Below are 22,930 nucleotides of genomic sequence, written 5' to 3' on the forward strand. Positions count from 1 at the left end.
TTCTTGTCGTCAGAATCATACTCCTTGCTCTTCTTCCTCTTCTTGTTCTCATTGTCCCACTACAGACACTCAGAGATGTAGTGGCCAGGTTTCTTGCACTTGTGGCATGTTCTCTTCTTGTAGTCATGAGCAGAAGCTTCATCATTCCTTGAGCTTGATCGTGAAGACTTTCTAAAGCCTTTCTTCTTGGTGAATTTTTGGAACTTCTTCACAAACATAGCAAGCTCCTTTCCAATGTCTTCAAGATCATCAGAACTGCTGTCAGATTCTTCTTCAGATGAGGAGACAGCTTTTGCCTTCAGGGAACGAGTTCGCCCATAGTTGGGACCGTAGATGTCTCTTTTCTCAGAAAGCTGAAACTCATGTGTGTTGAGCCTTTCAAGTATGTCAGACGGATCGAGTGTCTTGAAGTCAGGACGTTCTTGAATCATCAGGGCTAGGGTGTCAAACGAGCTGTCAAGTGATCTCAGGAGTGTCTTGACAACTTCATGCTTGGTGATCTCAGTAGCGCCAAGGGCTTGAAGTTCATTTGTGATGTCAGTGAGTCGATCAAACGTGAGCTGAACATTCTCATTGTCGTTTCTCTTGAAGCGGTTGAAGAGGTTGCGAAGGATATTGATTCTTTGATCTCTCTGGGTTGAGACGCCTTCGTTGACCTTGGAGAGCCAGTCCCAGACTAGCTTAGATGTTTCCAGAGCACTCACACGGCCATACTGTCCTTTGGTCAGATGACCACAGATGATGTTCTTGGCAGTGGAGTCCAGTTGAACGAACTTCTTGACATCAGCAGCGGTGACACCTTCACCAGCCTTGGGAACGCCATTCTTGACGACATACCAGAGGTCGACATCAATGGCTTCAAGATGCATGCGCATCTTATTCTTCCAGTAGGGATATTCAGTTCCATCGAAGACTGGGCACGCAGCGGAGACTTTGATTATCCCTGTAGTCGACATAGCTAAAACTCCAGGTGGTTAAACCGAATCACACAGAACAAGGGAGTACCTTGCTCTGATACCAATTGAAAGTGCTAGTGATCGACTAGAGGGGGGGTGAATAGGCGATTTTAAGAAAGTCTTCAAAACATGGGAGTTTTGAAGACAAATGATAGAAATAAACATATTACCATGTAGCGGAAGGTAGACTACACTAAGCAAGCCATAGTCAAGTATTCAATGAAGTGAAAGCACAACGACTAATGGCAGCTAGGCAGTATAGATTAGATAGGAAGATAGTATGAAGCCAATCAGAACAAGCAGTCACTCAGTGAAGACAAAAGGTAATGCAAATAGACAATGACTTCACAAGGACCAACTGTAAATAAATAGAAGGGAAGGATAGAACCAGTGACTCGTTGAAGACAATGATTTGTTGGACCAGTTCCAGTTGCTGTGACAACTGTACGTCTGGTTAGGGAGGCTGAGATTCAACTCAAAAGACCGTGTCTTCACCTTATTCCCCTTGAGCTAAGGACACCCAGTCCTCGCCCAATCACTCTGGTAAGTCTTCAAGGTAGACTTCCAAACCTTCACAGACTTCGTTCACCGGCGATCCACAATGACTCCTGGATGCTCAGAACGCGACGCCTAACCGGCTGGAGGATTCATAGTCCTCAAGTGTAATAAGTCTTCAAATCACACAGGCAGGAAGACTTAAGTGATGCCTAACACTCTTTGGCTCTGGGTGTTTAGGGCTTTATCCTCGCAAGGAATTCTCTCTCAAAGGCTTCGAGGTGGGTTGCACTCAAACCACAAAAGCCGTATTCTAACTCTGAGCAGCCAACCGTTTATGGTTATAGGGGGTGGGCTATTTATAGCCACTAGGCAACCCGACCTGATTTGTCCGAAATGATCCTGGGTCACTAAGGAACTGACATGTGTTCCAACGGTCAGATTTCAAACACACACGGCAACTTTACTTGGGCTACAAGCAAAGCTGACTTATCCAACTCTCGATAAGATTTGCTCTCATAGTCTTCGCTCGAAGACATAGGATTTTGGTTAAGCATCACTTCAGTCATTCTAACTGGTTCTCTTGGACCCCACTTATCAGTACGGTGGTTCCTATGACTCAACAAGGAAGAAAAAGAACGACGAAACAACTAAGTCTCCGCGCTCCATAGTCTTCACACGATGTCTTCTCTTGCCATAATCTTCAATGTGAATGTCTTCACATCCCACCTTTGATTTCAATGTCTTCATACATTTTTAGGGGTCATCTCTGGTAGGAAAACCGAATCAATGAGGGACTTCTACCTGTGTTATCCTGCAATTCTCACAAACACATTAGTCCCTCAACCAGGTTTGTTGCCAATACTCCAAAACCAACTAGGAGTGGCACTAGATGCACTTATAGGTTCGTCTTCGTGGCTTCATCTTCTTCATGGACTCATTCTTCTTCCTAGCGGAATTTCAGGCAAGATGACCGTCACATTGGATCTCATTACTATCATTGCTATGCTAGTTGCCTCTATGCTTTAGCTATGTTGTGTTACCTACCACTTGCTTATCAAGCCTCCCAAATTGCCATGAACCTCTAACCTTTGTCACCCTTCCTAGCAAACCGTTGTTTGGCTATATTACCGCTTTTGCTCAGCCCCTCTTATAGCATTGCTAGTTGCAGGTGAAGATGAAGATTGCTCCATGTTGGATTATGTTTATGTTGGGATATCACAATATCTCTTATTTAATTAATGCATCTATACACTTGGTAAAGGGTGGAAGGCTCGGCCTTATGCCTAGTGTTTTGTTCCACTCTTGCCGCCCTAGTTTCTGTCATATCGGTATTATGTTCCCCGATTTTGCGTTCCTTACACGGTTGGGTGTTATGGGAACCCCTTTACAGTTCGCTTTGAATAAGACTCCTCCAGCAAGGCCCAACCTTGGTTTTACATTTGCCTCACCTAAGCCTTTTTCCCTTGGGTTTCCGGAGCCCGAGGGTCATCTTTATTTTAAACCCCCGGGCTAGTGCTCCTCTGAGTGTTGGTCCAACCTGTCAGCCGCCGGTGGCCACCAGGGGCAACTCTGGGCTGGCCTATCGGAAGTTTGGACAATCCGGTGTGCCTCGAGAACGAGATATGTGCAGCTCCTATTGGGATTTGTCGACACATTCGGGCGGCTTTGCTGGTCTTGTTTTACCATTGTCGAAATGTCTTGTAACCGGGATTCCGAGACTGATCGGGTCTTCCCAGGACAAGGAATATCTTTCGTTGACCGTGAGAGCTTGTGATGGGCTAAGTTGGGACACCCCTGCAGGGTTTGAACTTTGAACTTTCGAAAGCCGTGCCCGCGGTTATGTGGCAGATGGGAATTTGTTAATATCAGGTTGTAGTAAACTTGAAGTAAACTCTTCTAAAATACACCAACCGCGTGCGTGACCGTGATTGTCTCTTTTTGGGGTTGTTTGAGAGGAGAACACAGTTTTTGGGTTATGTTTGACGTAAGTAGGAGTTCAGGATCACTTCTTGATCATTACTAGTTGACGACTGCTTGCTAAGCTCCTCTACTCGCTCTTGTTTCATAAATTAGCCACCATACATGCTTAGTCGCTGCTGCAACCTCACCACTTTACCCCTTCCTTACCCCTTTAAGCTTTGCTAGTCTTGATACCCATGGTAATGGGATTGTTGAGTCCTCGTAGCTCATAGATTACTACAACACTAGTTACAGGTACAGGTAGTGCGATGATCATGACGCGAGAGCGATGTTTACACGTGTTGGAGTTCTTCTTCTTCGTCGATCTTGGGTTAGTTCCTGGTTGGCAGCCTGGGCTAGCAGGGTGGATATTGTTTGAGTTTTTGTTTATGTTTCATTCGTAGTCGGATGTTGTTCTCATGTATGTTGATGTATTCTTGGGCGCTTGTGCCTTTTGTATGTATCCCCAACTATTTATGTAATGGTACGATGTAATGATATCCACCTTGCAAAGCGTTTTGATATGCGGGTCAATCCTTGGTGGGACCTTCGAGTTCCTCTCGGATAGGGTCGCATATTGGGCGTGACATAGTCTCGATGGACTGAACTGCAGAATGCCAGGATAAGAGGCGGATAGCTAGTCCTGTCGAAGACTACGCTTCTGGCAGCCTCCATCTTGCAGCATGTAGAAGAGAGTAGATGGTAAGTTCACCAAGTATCATTGCATAGCATAATCCTACTCGGCGATCCTCCCCTTGTCGCCCTGTGTGAGAGCGATCACCGGGTTGTATCTGGCACTTCGAAGGGTGTGTTTTATTAAGTATCTGGTTCTAGTTGTCATAAGGTCAGGGTACAACTTCGGGTCATCCTTTTACCGAGGGACACGACTATCCGAATAGATAAACTTCCCTGCAGGGGTGCACCACATTACCCAACACGCTCGGTCCCCTTTGGCCGGACACACTTTCCTGGGTCATGCCCGGCCTCGGAAGATCAACACATCGCAACCCCACCTAGGAACAACAGAGAGGTCAGCACGCCGGTCTAAATCCTATGCACGCAAGGGTCTGGGCCCATCGCCCATTGCACACATGCATGTTGCGTACGCGGCCGGTAAGCAGACCTAGCCTCCCTAATACAAGAGTAGGCGTTCCAGTCCAATCCGGCGAGTGACGCTCAGTCGCTGACGTCAAGAAGGCTTCGACTGATACCACGACGTCAAGTGCCCATAATTGTTCCCGTGTAGTTGGTTAGTGCGTATAGGCCAGTGGCCAGACTCAGATCAAATACCAAGATCTCGTTAAGCGTGTTAATTGAAGTATCCACGAATGCCGACCAAGGCCAGGCCCACCTCTCTCCTAGGTGGTCTCAACCTGCCCTGTCGCTCCGCCACAAAGTAAAAGTCGGGGGCCGTCGGGAACCCAGGCCCACCTCTACCGGGATGGAGCCACCTGCCCCTTCAGCCCCCATCTCTGAACAGTATCATAAGTAATGTAACAATATAAAGTATATAGCATATGCCCGTGATCACGGCCTAGTAGTATAGCATGGCAGACGGACAAGAATGTAGGGCCACTGATGGAATACTAGCATCCTATACTAAGCATTTAGGATTGCAGGTAAGGGTAACAACTATAGCAACAATGACAGGCTATGCATCAGAATAGGATTAGCCGAAAGCAGTAACATGCTACCCTACTCTAATGCAAGCAGTAGAGAGAAGGAATAGGCGATATCTGGTGATCAAGGGAGGGGCTTGCCTAGTTGCTCTGGCAAGAAGGAAGGGTCGTCGGTGACATAGTCGTACTCGGTGGCATCAGCGCCGGTCTCGGGGTCTACCGGGGAAGAAGAGGGGGGAGAAATAGTAAATACGGAGCAAACAAAGCATCACAAAACATAACGAGGCAATACACGGTGCTAGGTATGCCCTAACGCGGTAGGAGGTGATACCGATGAAGGGGGGAAACATCCGGGAAAGTATCCTCGGTGTTCCGCGTTTTTGGACAGATGAACCGAAGGGGGAAAGTTGCATGTTTGCTATGCTAGGGATGTGTGGCAGACGAACGGGCTGCATATTCGGATTCGTCTCGTCGTTCTGAGCAACTTCCATGTAGAAAACATTTTCATGTGAGCTATAGTTTATTTTATATTGATTTTAAAAGATTTAAATCATTTTTAGCATTTATTTAATTGTTTTAATTCAACATTATCCAGAATAGTGCTTGCTGACGTTAGTATGACGTCAGCATTCAAACAGTCAGTTGACTAAGTGAAACCGACATGTGGGTCCCACTGTCATTGATTGATTAATTAACTAACAGTTAATTAGGTTAATTAGTGATTAGATTAATCTAATTATGATTAATTAACTTAATTAATTAATTAATTATCTTAATTATTATATATTTATTTGTTTATTTAATTCTTTTTTATAGAATGTTCTATGGGCGGGGCCCCTTTGTCATAGGCCCATAGGGGCTTTAGCGGGCGCCGGCATTAGCGGGCACGGGCGCAACGGGTGCCCAGCACCCGTTCGTTCGGGCGCACGCCCGGGGCTGCGGCGAGGCCGGACGAGAACGGCGGGGGTCGCGCGAAGGGGCGGGCTGCAGGCTGCGGCGGCGTGGCGCGGCCGGTGCGGCGCGTGGCGGAGTGGCCAGCAACAGTGGCGATGAGCGGCAGGGGCGGTGAGCAGCGGGAGGGCACGGATGAGGCGGCGGCGCGGCGCACGGGGAAGGAGCAGCCGGGCGGGGAGAGTCGCGGGGCGGCGGTGAGCCGCAGCGAGAGATCGGCGGGGGAAAGGGGGCGCCGCGGGCGCGAGCGGGCGGCGGCCATCGAGGGGGAGTCCGGGCGGCCGTGGTCAGCGCGAGCGTGCGTGATGGCACTGGACACGGCCGACGCGTGCGGGTGATGGCGGGCAAGCAGGGGCGAGGTGCAGCGAGGCGGGGCGCGGTGGTTGCCGAGGCCGGACGCGGGGAACGGCGACCGCGGGTGTGCGCGGCTAGCAGCGGTGAGGGGCATGTGCGCGCGGGTAGGGAGCAGAGGGCGGCCGGTCGTGGTGAGCGCGCGCGGGCGGTGCAGCATGTGGCGGAGTGGCCAGCAACGGTGGCGATGAGCGGCAGGGGCGGCGAGCAGCGGGAGGGCACGGATGAGGCGGCGGTGCGGCGCACGGGGAAGGAGCAGCAGGGCGGGGAGCATCGCGGGGCGGCGGTGAGCCGCAGCGGCAGATCGGCGGGGGAAAGGGGGCGCCGCGGCCGCGAGTGGGCGGCGGCCATCGAGGGGGAGTCCGGGCGGCCGTGGTCAGCGCGAGCGCGCGCGGTGGCACTGGACGCGGCCGGCGCGTGCGGGTGATGGTGGGCGAGCAGGGGCGAGGCGCAGCGAGGCGGGGCGCGGTGGTTGCCGAGGCCGGACGCGGGGAACGGCGACCGCGGGCGTGCGCGGCTAGCAGCGGCGAGGGGCATGTGCGTGCGGGTAGGGAGCAGAGGGCGGCCGGTCGTGGGAAGGGAAGAGGAGGCCGAGGGCCTCACCGGGGTTCATAGGGACGGGCCAACGGGGCTTGGGGAGGAGGACGGAGACGATGCGCGCAGGGGAGGCAGGCCGGCTAGGAGGAGGCAGGCCGGCGAGGTGGCACGAGCTCCGGGCGGCGGCGCGGTCCAACGGCGTCGGGGGCGGTCGTTGCCGGGCTCGATCCCGATCCAGAACTGGATCGGGAGGGAGCGAACGAGTGGGAGGGGTGGGGTGTTGGTTAGGGTTTGGGTTTCCCACTGGTGGGGATATGGAGGGGGGTTTGGGCCGGCCGGTTGGTGGGCTGGCCGGCTGTTGGCTAGTTGGGCCACCTGGCCCAGGGGAGAGGGGGGTTTCTTTTCTTCTTTCTTTTGTTTTTGTTTTATTTTCTTTTCTTTTATTCTATTTTATCTTTGTTTCCTATTGTTTTAGTTTTTGTAAAATATATACTTGGCATCTAATTTGGTATTTCAATTTAGTCCACTGCCACAAAAGGTCTAGTCCCCAAATAATTTAGTTTGATATTTATTAATTAGTAAAGGCATTTAAATAATTAGTTTTGCTACTATTTAAATCATTATAGTGTAGTTAAGCATTTCATAAAAGTTTGGTTTCACCACCATAATCACCTATGCATTATCTGGCATGACCCGGACATTTTAGTTTCATTGTTTGAAAACGTTTGTCATTTGCCTGATTTTTAATTTGAATTCGAATCGGTTTCGAACTAACAAGAGATTAGCCACAGTAATCGAGGTCACATGGCATCATTAGTGGAGGGTTACTGTAGCTTAACTATCCGGGCATCACAATTCTCCTCCACTACAAGAAATCTCGTCCCGAGATTTAAGAGGTGGAATAAGGGGAAAGGTCAGGTTACGAAATCCTAATGAATCTTCTCGGTCTTGGTTGCTCTTCTCGAAGTGGTCGATCCATAGCGCTGATGTCTTCATTTCTCTGCTTTAGGTCATCATGATGAAGTTGTCATCCTTCCTTCAGGATCTTCACCATACTTACGAAAGGGTAAGAAGGGAAAACTCTATATGAATGGATTCTAACAAGATCGAGCATCAGCCGGTTAACTCATGGAAGAAGCATAAGTATCTCTTGATTTGAAACTTAAGAAGATATCGAGAGAAAAGTAAGAAGGTAGCATGAGAAGTTTCGAACGGATAGGCAATCGTTTGATGCCTAATCAGAAGGTGAAAGGGTTTCAGGGCAACAAGAATAGGTATTACGCCTCATACCAGATTAGATCGCTAGACAGGTGGTCCGTGAATTACATACGAAGTCAAGCGCGAGGAACAACCTTGGGAACAGGTGGTTTACAGGAGAGTCAGGTTTCGATCCTGTGGAACTGTGGGTTATGGGCCCACCACGTGGGATAAAAGTAGGAGGAGTGGTGACATCTTGCATGGTCATGATAGAAAGGCATGTCAGAGGGTAGCCTGTCGATTATGTCGGCAACAACATCAGTACCAAGGGCGAGGGACGAAGAGAACCATTTTCCTGCTCGTTGAACGAGGCGGACCATTAGGCAAAGTTCTCGTCCATCGGTGGCTACCGAAATATCATCAACAATAGTAACAGGGCCTTGTTGACAGAATTGTACACCGAGGGGTTTACATATGCAGGAGAATATTACTGCTTAGATTATATAGACCTCAAGAAAGGTTAAACCAAACAATGGAAAGGAAATATGATTATCAGATTAATCAGAATGATGGAAAGGAAAAATGTGTCTAAACACATAACTCAGGGGGTATATCCTTCCCAAGGACAAGCAAAGTATGATATACATGACAAGATAGAAAGTAGAATACCATTTTGGTAATGGGAGAGGAATTTCATGACATTACCCATTCAACGGTGTTAGGATAGTTGATAAAGAAAATTTAGCATCGTGCTTCAAATGTTCTTATTAAAGATCGGAGTACCATACACATGTTTTGAGATATCATTGACATACTCATTGGGTAAAGATTGGACTTTGGATTCACAAAGGATCCATTAGGAACAACTTATAGAATAAATCTTACAATTTCCTCATGGAAGAATGGCTAACTTTCTAAAAAGGATACCATAACAATAGGTCCTCCGCCCAGTTGTGCTAGGCATGACATCACCTTACCGGGTCTTATAAGACCAAAGTTATAACTCTTGGAAATATGTCCCAACCATCATATCTGACCGAGATCCAGATCTGATTGGTGTGAGGATACCTCAGACTCAGGATGCCTGAGAAGGAAAAGGTGCAACACAAATTGTCGATATGTCATTGTAAGATTCTCAGGAAATGAACTACGGAAGCGAGTTCCGAAACAAGATTTCATCATTTAACCAAGGAGAGGTGAGGAGGTGGCTGATTGACTCAACGACAATTCATTGATATTTTCAATAGATGGATTTCCACACTTATGTGAACAAGGAGATAACATTTGTCAGATCAAATGATATAATGAGGTATGATCGAGGAAAACATACACAAGTAAACATTGGTTGAAAGGTGCACACAAAAGATGGGCTTAGGTGGCATGATCAACGTTAGAATGGTGGTTCAACAACCAATATTCTAAGAACGAATTATCGACCATCAACTTCAAAGCAATAGGGTTGCTAGAAGTTCAGAATCCAAGCAGCTCCGTTCACTTGTTGGTATCCCGGTTAGAATCAACACGGGGACCAAGATACGAACGAAGATGGCGAGAAGTATTACTATATCAAGAATTCTTAAGAGGTGGTGAAATTCTCACCACATTTTTGACATAAAAGATGGTAATACTCCAAGGTAGAACATAACATAAGTTGGATAGCAAGGAACTCAAGGTACCACGCAAAACTAGAACAAGTTTTGTGTTGGGAGGGAGATAAATAATGTTGTCGATGTTAACACAAATCATCGAGAGGGCTGATGTCTAATACACAACCTTCTTCTTGTAGACGTTGTTGGGCCTCCAAGTGCAGAGGTTTGTAGGACAGTAGCAAATTTCCCTCAAGTGGATGACCTAAGGTTTATCAATCCGTAGGAGGCGTAGGATGAAGATGGTCTCTCTCAAGCAACCCTGCAACCAAATAACAAAGAGTCTCTTGTGTCCCCAACACACCCAATACAATGGTAAATTGTATAGGTGCACTAGTTCAGCGAAGAGATAGTGAAACAAGTGGTATATGGATTGTAGATAAAGGTATTTGCAATCTGAAATAATAAAAATAGCAAGGTAACGAATGATAAAAGTGAGCGTAAACGGTATTGAAATGTGTGGAAATAAGGCCTAGGGTTCATACTTTCGCTAGTGTAGGTTCCCTCAACAATACTAACATAATTGGATCACATAACTATCCCTCAAAATGCAACAAAGAGTCACTCCAAAGTCACTAATAGCGGAGAACGAACGAAGAGATTATGGTAGGGTACGAAACCACCTCAAAGTTATTCTTTCCAATCAATCCGTTGGGCTATTCCTATAAGTGTCACAAACAGCCCTAGAGTTCGTACTAGAATAACACCTTAAGACACAAATCAACCAAAACCCTAATGTCACCTAGATACTCCAATGTCACCTCAAGTATCCGTGGGTATGATTATACGATATGCATCACACAATCTCAGATTCATCTATTCAACCAACACATAGAACCTCAATGAGTGCCCCAAAGTTCCTACCGGAGAATCACGACGAAAACGTGTGCCAACCCCTATGCATAGGTTCATGGGCAGAACCCGCAAGTTGATTACCAAAACATACATCAAGTGAATCACGTGATATCCCATCGTCACCACAGATATCCACGGCAAGACATACATCAAGTGTTCTCAAATCTTTAAAGGCTCAATCCGATAAGATTACTTCAAAGGGGAAACTCGATTCATTACAAGAGAGAAGAGGGGGAGGATAAACATAAGATCCAACTATAATAGCAAAGCTCGCGATACATCAAGAACGTGCCAAATCAAGAACACGAGAGAGAGAGATCAAACACATAGCTACTGGTACATACCCTCATCCCCGAGGGAGAACTACTCCCTCCTCGTCATGGAGAGCACCGGGATGATGAAGATGGCCACCGGAGAAGGATTCCCCTTCCGGCAGGGTGCCGGAACGGGTCTAGATTGGCTTTCAATGGCTGCGGAGGCTTCTGGCGGTGGAACTCCCGATCTATTGTGCTCTCTGGAAGTTTTACGATGCGTAGGTATATATGGGTGAAAGGAGTACGTCGGTGGACCGAAGGGGGGGGCACGAGGCAGGGGGCGCGCCCCCTACCCTCGTGAGCACCTCCTTCATCTTCTGACATAGGGTCCAAGTCTATCCGGTAGGTTTCCTTCCAAAAATAACTTCTCCAGCTGATTTCGTTCCGTTTCGACTCCGTTTGATATTCCTTTTCTTCGAAACACTGAAATAGGCATAAAACAGCAAATCTGGGCTGGGCCTCCGGTTAATAGGTTAGTCCGAAAAGTAATATAAAAGTGGATAATAAAGCCCAATATTGCCCAAAACAGTAGATAATATAGCATGGAGCAATCAAAAATTATAGATACCTTGGAGACGTATCAGCATCCCCAAGCTTAATTCCTGCTCGTCCTCGAGTAGGTAAATGATAAAAAAGAATTTTTGATGCGAGTGCTACTTGGCATAATTTCAATGTAATTCTTCTTAATTGTGGCATGAATATTCAGATCCATAAGATTCAAGACAAAAGTTTAATATTGACATAAAAACAATAATACTTCAAGCATACTAACTAAGCAATTATGTTTTCTCAAAATAACATGGCCAAAGAAAGCTATCCCTACAAAATCATATAGTCTGGCTATGCTCTATCTTCACCACACAAAATATTTAAATCATGCACAACCCCGATGACAAGCCAAGCAATTGTTTCATACTTTTGATGTTCTCAAACTTTTTCAATCTTCACGCAATACATGAGCATGAGCCATGGATATAGCACTATAGGTGGAATAGAGTGGTGGTTGTGGAGAAGACAAAAAGGGGAAGATAGTCTCACATCAACTAGGCATATCAACGGGCTATGGAGATGCCCATCAATAGATATCAATGTGAGTGAGTAGGGATTGCCATGCAACGGATGCACTAGAGCTATAAGTGTATGAAAGCTTAAAAAGAAACTAAGTGGGTGTGCATCCAACTTGCTTGCTCACGAAGACCTAGGGCATTTTGAGGAAGCCCATCATTGGAATATGCAAGCTAAGTTCTATAATGAAAGATTCCCACTAGTATATGAAAGTGACAACATAGGAGACTCTCTATCATGAAAATCATGGTGCTACTTTGAAGCACAAGTGTGGTAAAAGGATTGACATTCTCTATTTTTCTCTCATTTTTTTATTTTCTTATTTTTTTATTTGGGCCTTCTCTTCTTTTTATGGCCTCTTTTTTTCATTTGGGCTTCTTTGGCCTCTTTTATTTACTTTCTTCCGGAGTCTCATCCCGACTTGTGGGGGAATCATGGTCTCCATCATCCTTTCCTCACCGGGACAATGCTCTAATAATGATGATCATCACACTTTTATTTACTTACAACTCAAGAATTACAACTCGATACTTAGAACAAGATATGACTCTATATGAATGCCTCCGGCGGTGTACCGGGATGTGCAATGACTCATGAGTGACATGTATGAAAGAATTACCAATGGTGGCTTTGCCACAAATACGATGTCAACTACATGATCATGCTAAGCAATATGACAATGATGAAGCGTGTCATAATAAATGGAACGGTGGAAAGTTGCATGGCAATATATCTCGGAATGGCTATGGAAATGCCATGATAGGTAGGTATAGTGGCTGTTTTGAGGAAGGTATATGGTGGGTTTATGATACCGGCGAAAGGTGCGCGGTATTAGAGAGGCTAGCAATGGTGGAAGGGTGAGAGTGCGTATAGTCCATGGACTCAACATTAGTCATAAAGAACTCACATACTTATTGCAAAAATCTATTAGTTATCGAAACAAAGTACTACGTGCATGCTCCTAGGGGGATAGATTGGTAGGAAAAGACCATCGCTCGTCCCCGACTGCCACTCATAAGGAAGGCAATCAATAAATAAATCATGCTCCGACTTCACCACATAACGGTTCACCATATGTGCATGCTACGGGAATCACAAACTTCAACACAAGTATTTCTCAAATTCACAACTACTCAACTAGAATGACTCTAATATTACCATCCTTATATCTCAAAACAATCATCAAGTATCAAACTTCTCTTAGTATTCAACACACTCATAAGAGAATTTTATTATTCTTGAATACCTAGCATATTAGGATTTTAGTAAATTACCATGCTACTAGGACTCTCAAAATAATATAAGTGAAGCATGAGAGTTCATCTATTTCTTCAAAATAAAACTACCACCATGCTCTAAAAGGATATAAGTGAAGCACTAGAGCAACAACAAACTACTCCGAAAGATATAAGTGAAGATCAATGAGTAGTCGAATAATTATGCAACTATGTGAAGACTCTCTAACATTTAAGAATTTCAGATCTTGGCATTTTATCCAAACAGCAAGCAAAGCAAAAGAAAATGACATCTAAGAATAGCAAACATCATGTGAAGAAGCAAAAACTTAGGATCAACCGATACTAACCGATAGTTGTTGAAGAAGAAAGGTGGGATGCCAACCAGGGCATCCCCAAGCTTATATGCTTGAGACTTCTTGAAATATTATCTTGGGATTCCTTGGGCATCCCCAAGCTTGAGCTTTTGTGTCTCCTTAATTCCTCTCATATCACGGTCTCCCTAAATCTCAAAAGCTTTATCAACACAAAACTCAACAAGGACTCGTGAGATAAGTTAGTATAAACCATTGCAAAAACCTTATCATAGTCTACTGTAGCAAATCACTAAAATTATTATTCAACATTGCATACTAAATGCCTTTGCATATTTAATAGTCCTATCCTCAAATAGAATCATTAAAGAAGCAAACATATGCAAACAATGCAAACATAACAGCAATCTGCCTAAACAGGATAGTCTGTAAAGAATGCAGCAACATCCATACTTACCTAGATCCAAAAATTATGAAAGAAAATTCCAACTGTAGTAAATTTATCAGAGCTTAATATGCAAAAGGTTTCAACATTTTATCACATTCTGAATTTTCTAGGGAATTATTGCAACAGCGGTAAACTTTCTGTTTTCAAACAGCAACATGTATACTTGTAACATAGGCATAGTAAAGGCTATCAATGCCACTTTTATTGAAATAAAAGATGAAAAACATTATTCTATAACAGGAAGCAAATCCTAACAAAATAAATTGACACTCCAAGCAAAACACATATCATGTGGCGAATAAAAATATAGCTCCAAGTAAAGTTACCGATGAATGAAGACGAAAGAGGGGATGCCTTCCGGGGCATCCCCAAGCTTAGGCTCTTGGTTGTCCTTGAATATTACCTTGGGGTGCCTTGGTCATCCCCAAGCTTAGGCTCTTTCCACTCCTTATTTCATAGTCCATCAAATCTTTACCCAAAACTTGAAAACTTCACAACACAAAACTTCAAGTAGAAAACGTGTGAGCTCCGTTAGTATAAGAAAATAAATCACCACTTCAAGGTACTGTAATGAACTTATTATTTATTTATATTGGTGTTAAACCTATTTTATTCCAACTTCTCTATGGTTTATAAACTATTTTACTAGCCATAGATTCATCAAAATAAGTAAACAACACGTGAAAAACACAATCTGTCAAAAACAGAACAGTCTGTAGTAATCTTAATCAAACGTATACTTCTGGAACCCCAAAAATTCTAAAATAAATTGCTGGACCTGAGGAATTTATCTATTAATCATCTGCAAAAATAATTAACTAAATAGCACTCTCCAAATAAAAATGGTAGCAATTCTCGTGAGCGCTAAAGTTTCTGTTTTTGACAGCATGATCGCAAAGACTTTCCCCAAGTCTTCCCAACGGTTCTACTTGGCACAAACACTAATTAAACACATAAAACCACATATAAACAGAGGCTAGATGAATTATTTATTACTAAACAGGAACAAAAAGCAAGGAACAAAAATAAAGTTGGGTTGCCTCCCAACAAGCGCTATCATTTAACGCCTCTAGCTAGGCATGATAATGACAATGATGCTCACATAAATGATAAGAATTGAAACATAAAGAGAGCATCATAAAGAATATGACTAACACATTTAAGTCCAACATACTTCCTATGCATAGGGATTTTGTGAGCAAACAACTTATGGGAACAAGAATCAACTTGCATAGGAAGGTAAAACAAGCATAACTTCAAAACTTTAAGCACATAGAGAGGAAACTTGATATTATTGCAATTCCTACAAGCATATGTTCCTCTCTCATTATAATTTTCAGTAGCATCATGAATGAATTCAACAATATAACCAGCACCTAAAGCATTCTTTTCATGATCTACAAGCATAGAAAATTTACTACTCTCCACATAAGCAAGATTCTTCTCATGAATAATAGTGGGAGTATCATAAGAGACTCGAATACTATAAATTGCTTCCACATTAAAAGAGTAATGTTCAGAGAAGGGGTAATCATAATCATGACAAGTTTTATAAATATAATAACTACTTTTTATAGCATAAGTATCATCACAATAATCATCATAAGTAGGAGGCATGCTATCATCATTATAAACTTGCATATCAAAACTTGGGAGACTAAAAATATCATCTTCATTAAGCATAGCATCCCCAAGCTTGGGACAAACATTAATTGCAGCAAATATATTCTCAAAAACATTATCTTCATCAAACATAGCATCCCCAAGCTTGGGCCTTTTCATATTATAAGCATAGTCACTCTCATCATTAATAGTATGGATAGCACCAATAGTATAGCAATTATCATATTCTTCCAAGCAAGTGCCAAAAAGATTTTCAAGATCATAAGAAGTATAATTATCTTCCAAAATTATATTTTCATGAGCACAATAGTAATAGGGGCAGCATTATTTGGGAGAGACATCTTTTTACCTCTCTTCCTTTTTCTTTTCTTCTTCTTCACCACATCATGTGTGGGTTCAATCCTCTTTTTGGAGCTCCTTATTAATGAGATTGGTTGAATAGAAGGCTCCTCTTTGTTACCTAATTCATCATAAGAAATAATAGGAGGATATTGGGAAGTCTCTTCCCTTTCATTAGTATTCTCTTCATCTCCTATTTGTTTTCTTTTCTTTATGTAATTGGCAATATAAGGATTTTCAATGCAATTCACCGCACAATACATATAAATCTTCTCTAGATCAAAACCAAGAAGTTTATCGAGATTAAATTTTGGAATACCATCAGTTATACGTTTCATTTCTTCATAACCCAAGAGCAAACTAAGTTCATTATGATGTGCAAGGGAAATCAAGTCATTACAATTTTTGGACACGATACGGTCATGAAACAATTTGCATTTGATATTTAAATGACCATGTTCATTGCAAAGTTCGCAAATATGGGTAAGATATCTTAAATTGTCAGCACATTTATCTAGCTCTTCTTGCAACAATTTGGTTTCTAAGTACTTATGCCCCTTGAAATATCTATCTTCCCTATTTGGTGTGTACTTGCAAACATGCACTCCACAAAAATTGACATGTTTATAGGAGGCATTTTCATCATAACTAGTGCAATCATCATTAGCATCATGGGTATTCAAAGAATTCATACTAACAACATTGCAATCATGCTCATCATTCAAAGATTTAGTGACAAACATTTTATAGATTTCTTCTTCCAGTACTTGAGCACAATTTTCCTTTCCATCATACTCATGAAAGATATTAAAAAGGTGAAGCGTATGAGACAAACTCAATTCCATTTTTTATAGTTTTCTTTTATAGACTAAACTAGTGATAAAACAAGAAACTAGAAGACTCGATTGCAAGATCTAAAGATATACCTTCAAGCACTCACCTCCCCGGCAACGGTGCCAGAAAATAGCTTGATGTCTACTACACAACCTTCTTCTTGTAGACGTTGTTGGGCCTCCAAGTGCAGAGGTTTGTAGGACAGTAGCAAATTTCCCTCAAGTGGATGACCTAAGGTTTATCAACCTGTAGGAGGCGTAGGATGAAGATGGTCTCTCTCAAGCAACCCTGCAACCAAATAACAAAGAGTCTCTTGTGTCCCCAACACACCCAATACAATGGTAAATTGTATAGGTGCACTAGTTCGGCGAAGAGATAGTGAAACAAGTGGTATATGGATAGTAGATAAAGGTATTTGCAATCTGAAATAATAAAAACAGCAAGGTAACGAATGATAAAAGTGAGCGTAAATGGTATTGCAATGTGTGGAAATAAGGCCTAGGGTTCATACTTTCGCCAGTGTAGGTTCCCTCAACAATACTAACATAATTGGATCACATAACTATCCCTCAACATGCAACAAAGAGTCACTCCAAAGTCACTAATAGCGGAGAACGAACAAATAAATTATGGTAGGGTACGAAACCACCTCAAAGTTATTCTTTCCAATCAATCCGTTGGGCTATTCCTATAAGTGTCACAAACAGCCCTAGAGTTCGTACTAGAATAACACCTTAAGACAAAAATCAACAAAAACCCTAATGTCACCTAGATACTCCAATGTCACCTCAAGTATCCGTGGATATGATTATACGATATACATCACACAATCTCAGATTCATCTATTCAACCAACACATAGAACCTCAAAGAGTGCCCCAAAGTTCCTACCGGAGAATCAGGACGAAAACGTGTGCCAACCCCTATGCATAGGTTCATGGGCGGAACCCGCAAGTTGATCACCAAAACATACATCAAGTGAATCACGTGATATCCGATTGTCACCACAGATATCCACGGCAAGACATACATCAAGTGTTCTCAAATCTTTAAAGACTCAATACGATAAGATTACTTCAAAGGGGAAACTCGATTCATTACAAGAGAGAAGAGGGGGAGGAGAAACATAAGATCCAACTATAATAGCAAAGCTCGCGATACATCAAGATCGTGCCAAATCAAGAACACGAGAGAGAGAGAGAGAGATCAAACACATAGCTACTGGTACATACCCTCAGCCCCGAGGGAGAACTACTCTCTCCTCGTCATGGAGAGCACCGGGATGATGAAGATGGCCATCGGAGAAGGATTCCCCCTCCGGCAGGGTGCCGGAACGGGTCTAGATTGGCTTTCGGTGGCTACGGAGGCTTCTGGCGGCGGAACTCCCGATCTATTGTGCTCTCTGGAAGTTTTACGATATGTAGGTATATATGGGTGAAAGGAATACGTCGGTGGACCGAAGGGGGGCCACGTGGCAGGGGGGCGCGCCCTAGGGGGGTGGGCGCGCCCCCTACCCTCATGAGCACCTCCTTCATCTTCTGACGTAGGGTCCAAGTCTATCCGGTAGGTTTCCTTCCAAAAATAACTTCTCAAGTTGATTTCGTTCTGTTTCGACTCCGTTTGATATTCCTTTTCTTTGAAACACTGAAATAGGCATAAAACAGCAATTCTGGGTTGGGCCTCCGATTAATAGGTTAGTCCCAAAAGTAATATAAAAGTGGATAATAAAGCCCAATATTGCCCAAAACAATAGATAATATAGCATGGAGCAATAAAAAATTATAGATACGTTGGAGACGTATCAGGGGCAAGCATGGAATTTCTCATCAGGAACTCAATGTATCTCTCAGAAGAAGTTAAAATGTTGACGATGATCACGACACATTTATTAAGAGGTTTCAAGAAGATGTAATCGATCCGCGATGACACCAAGTCAAAGGAATGGTGAAGCGAAAGGTTATTGGAACCAAGGGTACGACACAAGCTCGAAACCAAGCTCGCTGTTCAAGGCGAAATGATATGATGAGGAAGATCGACGTAAGCTTAGCTCATCGTCAAAAATTATGCTCCGGGAATAAGGACCAGGTAGCATAGTTAAAATCACCACGATAATGATGTAGCCGATCAGGCTAGGAATGATGTGATGGAGTAATAAACTTCTCAACAACAATGTACTAGGAGTACTGAATCTCAGTGTTGATTCGATTCACAAATCGGTGTTCTTGGTTGAAGAGAACCTAGAACCCGTGAAGTGACTATGACGGGGAAAGGAACTACTTCATTAGAAATTCATAAGATAAAGTGCAATGGGTTGATATCCTCGAGATACCAGGGGGGTATTACTCGGAGGTAGAGCAAAATAGAGGGTTGACAAGTGTATTGATCTGCAAAAGACAAGTACTTTAACTTGTCCGAGGGAAGGAATCAAGGAATAACAATATGGCTGAAACCATAGTTGCAAGGGATCCAATTCAAAGACACCGAAATAATTATCCATCTGATTAAAAGTTTTGCAAGAAGCTTCCATGATAAGTTCCACATCGGTTCCATGGGCATGAACACAAGTTCAAGGTCGACTCCCACTTCTTCAATGTATAACCTTCCATTCACCACTAGCTTCTCAAAAATAACATTAGTTGTTGAAAGCTCTACCTGGTGCAATACCAGATAAGTATGACCCGTGAAATCTTTCGGGTTCACGCAGATTAAGGAAGGCAAAGGTTCAACCCATCAGGGCATCGTAGAAACATATACCACAACTTCAGGAGTAAATAATACAAGCTTGAAAGTGCAACATGGTTGACAAAGCAAGGAATACAATTTACCAAGGGCATTATTTACCCTAGGAAAGGCTCACAAGGTTATTGAATATGAAGGACGCTGTCAGATAAAATCCAATAAAGGATCTGGTGGTCCTCAAGGGATCTGATGTGAGCATCGGTACTCAATCAGAAGAAGAAGGAGTGCCAGGAGATCAGATGATAGAAACAACTGACTAATTCAAGGCCCAATTGCAAAGGAATTACGATTTCCAGGTCAAGGGGTCAAAAGCAACACTCTAATTAGGGATGGATAAATTGAATAGCCATAGGGGTACAATAGATGACAATTTGATTGGTCGAGAACCAGCTCCCGTTTAAAATGACGTCTGAGCCGGAAAGATAATTTAAAAGGATCAACTGATGATTTCTTGCATTCGCACTCATGCTGAATCAATAGGATCGAAATGACGGTGCCTAAGGATACTAATGAATATTGCCAGACATATGGAAAGCATCCATAATGCAAGCAGACAAGTATTGCAGAGCAATAAGCTAGTAAGGATTTTTGGAGGATCGAATAGTATTTCGAAGACCATTGTGAAACACATGAACAACTGGGGATGAACGGATACTCGATAAGGGCGAGAAATTAACTATAGGGGTATTCAGGTGGCAAGGAACTGCAAGACAGTAGGCACAAAATATTCTCGGAACAATAGAAAGGATTTCAAGGTATCTTGTAATAACAAGATCAACTGGGAATAAAAGTAAGAATGGCAAGTGTATGTATTTATCCATAGGGATATTTCGGTGGTAGGGAATTGCAAAAGCAACGGGCACAAAGTCTCAAAATAGTATTAGAGAGTAACTTCGAAATCTTCTGGTGTAGCCGGCGATCATCTGGACTGAAGGGGCTCTCCGGGAGAAAGTGTTTTCGAGAACCTAAAGTTAGATTTTTAGAAATCATTTAACCCGAATAGAAGAGAGATTAGAATCCGAGAGTATACACGAGGAATAAAAGATCCTAATACCACCCAATGGCGATGTGGGCCCATGGGCCGCACAGCCATGTTAGTAAAAGTTTTGTAAAGTCTAGGCTCGACTTCGGCCAAGGAGTTGGAAAGGGGGATTCCTACAGGCAGTCGGCTCTGATACCAACTTGTGACGCCCCCAATTGAATCATACACTAATCATACACGCAAACGTGTACGATCAAGATCAGGGACTCATGGGAATATATCACAACACAACTCTAAAAATAAAATAAGTCATACAAGCATCATAATACAAGCCAGGGGCCTCGAGGGCTCGAATACAAGTGCTCGATCATAGACGAGTCACCGGAAGCAACAATATCTGAGTACAGACATAAGTTAAACAAGTTTGCCTTAAGAAGGCTAGCACAAACTGGGATACAGATCGAAAGAGGCACAGGCCTCCTGCCTGGGATCCTCCTAAACTACTCCTGGTCGTCGGCGACGGTGGCGTCTGGCTCCTGGGCTCCAGCATCTGGTTGCGACAACCAGGAAGAAAAGAAAAGGGGAAAAAAGGGGAGCAAAGCAACAGTGAGTACTCATCCAAAGTACTCGCAAGCAAGGATCTACACTACATATGCATGGGTATATGTGTAAAGAGGCAATATCGATGGACTGAACTGCAGAGTGCCAGGATAAGAGGGGGGTAGCTAGTCCTGTCGAAGACTACGCTTCTGGCAGCCTCCATCTTGCAGCATGTAGAAGAGAGTAGATGGTAAGTTCACCAAGTATCATCCCATAGCATAATCCTACCCGGCGATCCTCCCCTCGTCACCCTGTGTGAGAGCGATCACCGGGTTGTATCTGGCACTTGGAAGGGTGTTTTTTATTAAGTATCCGGTTCTAGTTGTCATAAGGTCAAGGTACAACTCCGGGTCGTCCTTTTACCGAGGGACACGGCTATTCGAATAGATAAAATTCCCTGCAGGGGTGCACCACATTACCCAACACGCTCGATCCCCTTTGGCCGGACGCACTTTCATGGGTCATGCCCAGCCTCGGAAGATCAACACGTCGCAGCCCCACCTAGGCACAACAGAGAGGTCAACACGTCGGTCTAAATCCTATGCGCGCAGGGGTCTGGGCCCATCGCCCATTGCACACCTGCACATTGCATACACGGCCGGTAAGCAGACCTAGCCTCCCTAATACAAGAGCAGGCATTCCAGTCCAATTCGGCGCACGCCGCTCAGTCGCTGACGTCAAGAAGGCTTCGGCTGATACCATGACGTCGAGTGCCCATAACTGTTCCCGCGTAGTTGGTTAGTGCGTATAGACCAGTGACCAGACTCAGATCAAATACCAAGATCTTGTTAAGCATGTTAATTGAAGTATCTGTGAACACCAACCAGGGCCAGGCCCACCTCTCTCCTAGGTGGTCTCAACCTGCCCTGTCGGTCCGCCACAAAGTAATAGTCAGGGGCCGTCGGGAATCCAGGCCCACCTCTACCGGGATGGAGCCACCTGCCCCTTCAGCCCCCATCTCCGAACAGTATCATAAGTAATGTAACAGTATAAAGTATATAGCATATTCTCGTGATCACCTCCCGAGTGATCACGGCCCAGTAGTATAGCATGGCAGACGGACAAGAATGTAGGTCCACTGATGGAATGCTAGCATCCTATACTAAGCATTTAGGATTGCAGGTAAGGGTAACAACTATAGCAACAATGACAGGCTATGCATCAGAATAGGATTAACCGAAAGCAGTAACATGCTACCCTACTCTAATGCAAGCAGTAGACAGAAGGAATAGGCGATATCTGGTGATCAAGGGAGGGGCTTGCCTGGTTGCCCTGGCAAGAAGGAAGGGTCGTCGGTGACATAGTCGTACTCGGTGGCATCAGCGCATGTCTCGGGTCTACCGGGGAAGAAGAGGGGGGAGGAAATAGTAAATACGGAGCGAACAAAGCATCACAAAACATAACGAGGCAATACGCGGTGCTAGGTATGCCCTAACGCGGTAGGAGGTGATACCGACGAAGGGGGAAACATCCGGGAAAGTATCCCATGTGTTCCGCATTTTCGGACAGATGAACCGGAGGGGGGAAGTTACGTGTTTGCTATGCTAGGGATGTGAGGCGGACAAACGGGCTGCGTATTTGGATTCGTCTCGTCGTTCTAAGCAACTTTCATGTAGAAAACATTTTCATCTGAGCTACGATTTATTTTATATTGATTTTAAAAGATTTAAATCATTTTTAGCATTTATTTAATTGTTTTAATTCAACATTATCCAGAATAGTGCTTGCTGACGTCAGTATGACGTCAGCATTCAAGCAGCCAGTTGACTAAGTCAAACTGACATATGGGTCCCACTGTCATTGATTGATTAATTAACTAACAGTTAATTAGGTTAATTAGTGATTAGATTAATTTAATTATGATTAATT

This window comes from Triticum urartu, chromosome 6, assembly GCF_003073215.2.
Source record: "Triticum urartu cultivar G1812 chromosome 6, Tu2.1, whole genome shotgun sequence".
NCBI classification, from domain to species: Eukaryota; Viridiplantae; Streptophyta; class Magnoliopsida; order Poales; family Poaceae; genus Triticum; species Triticum urartu.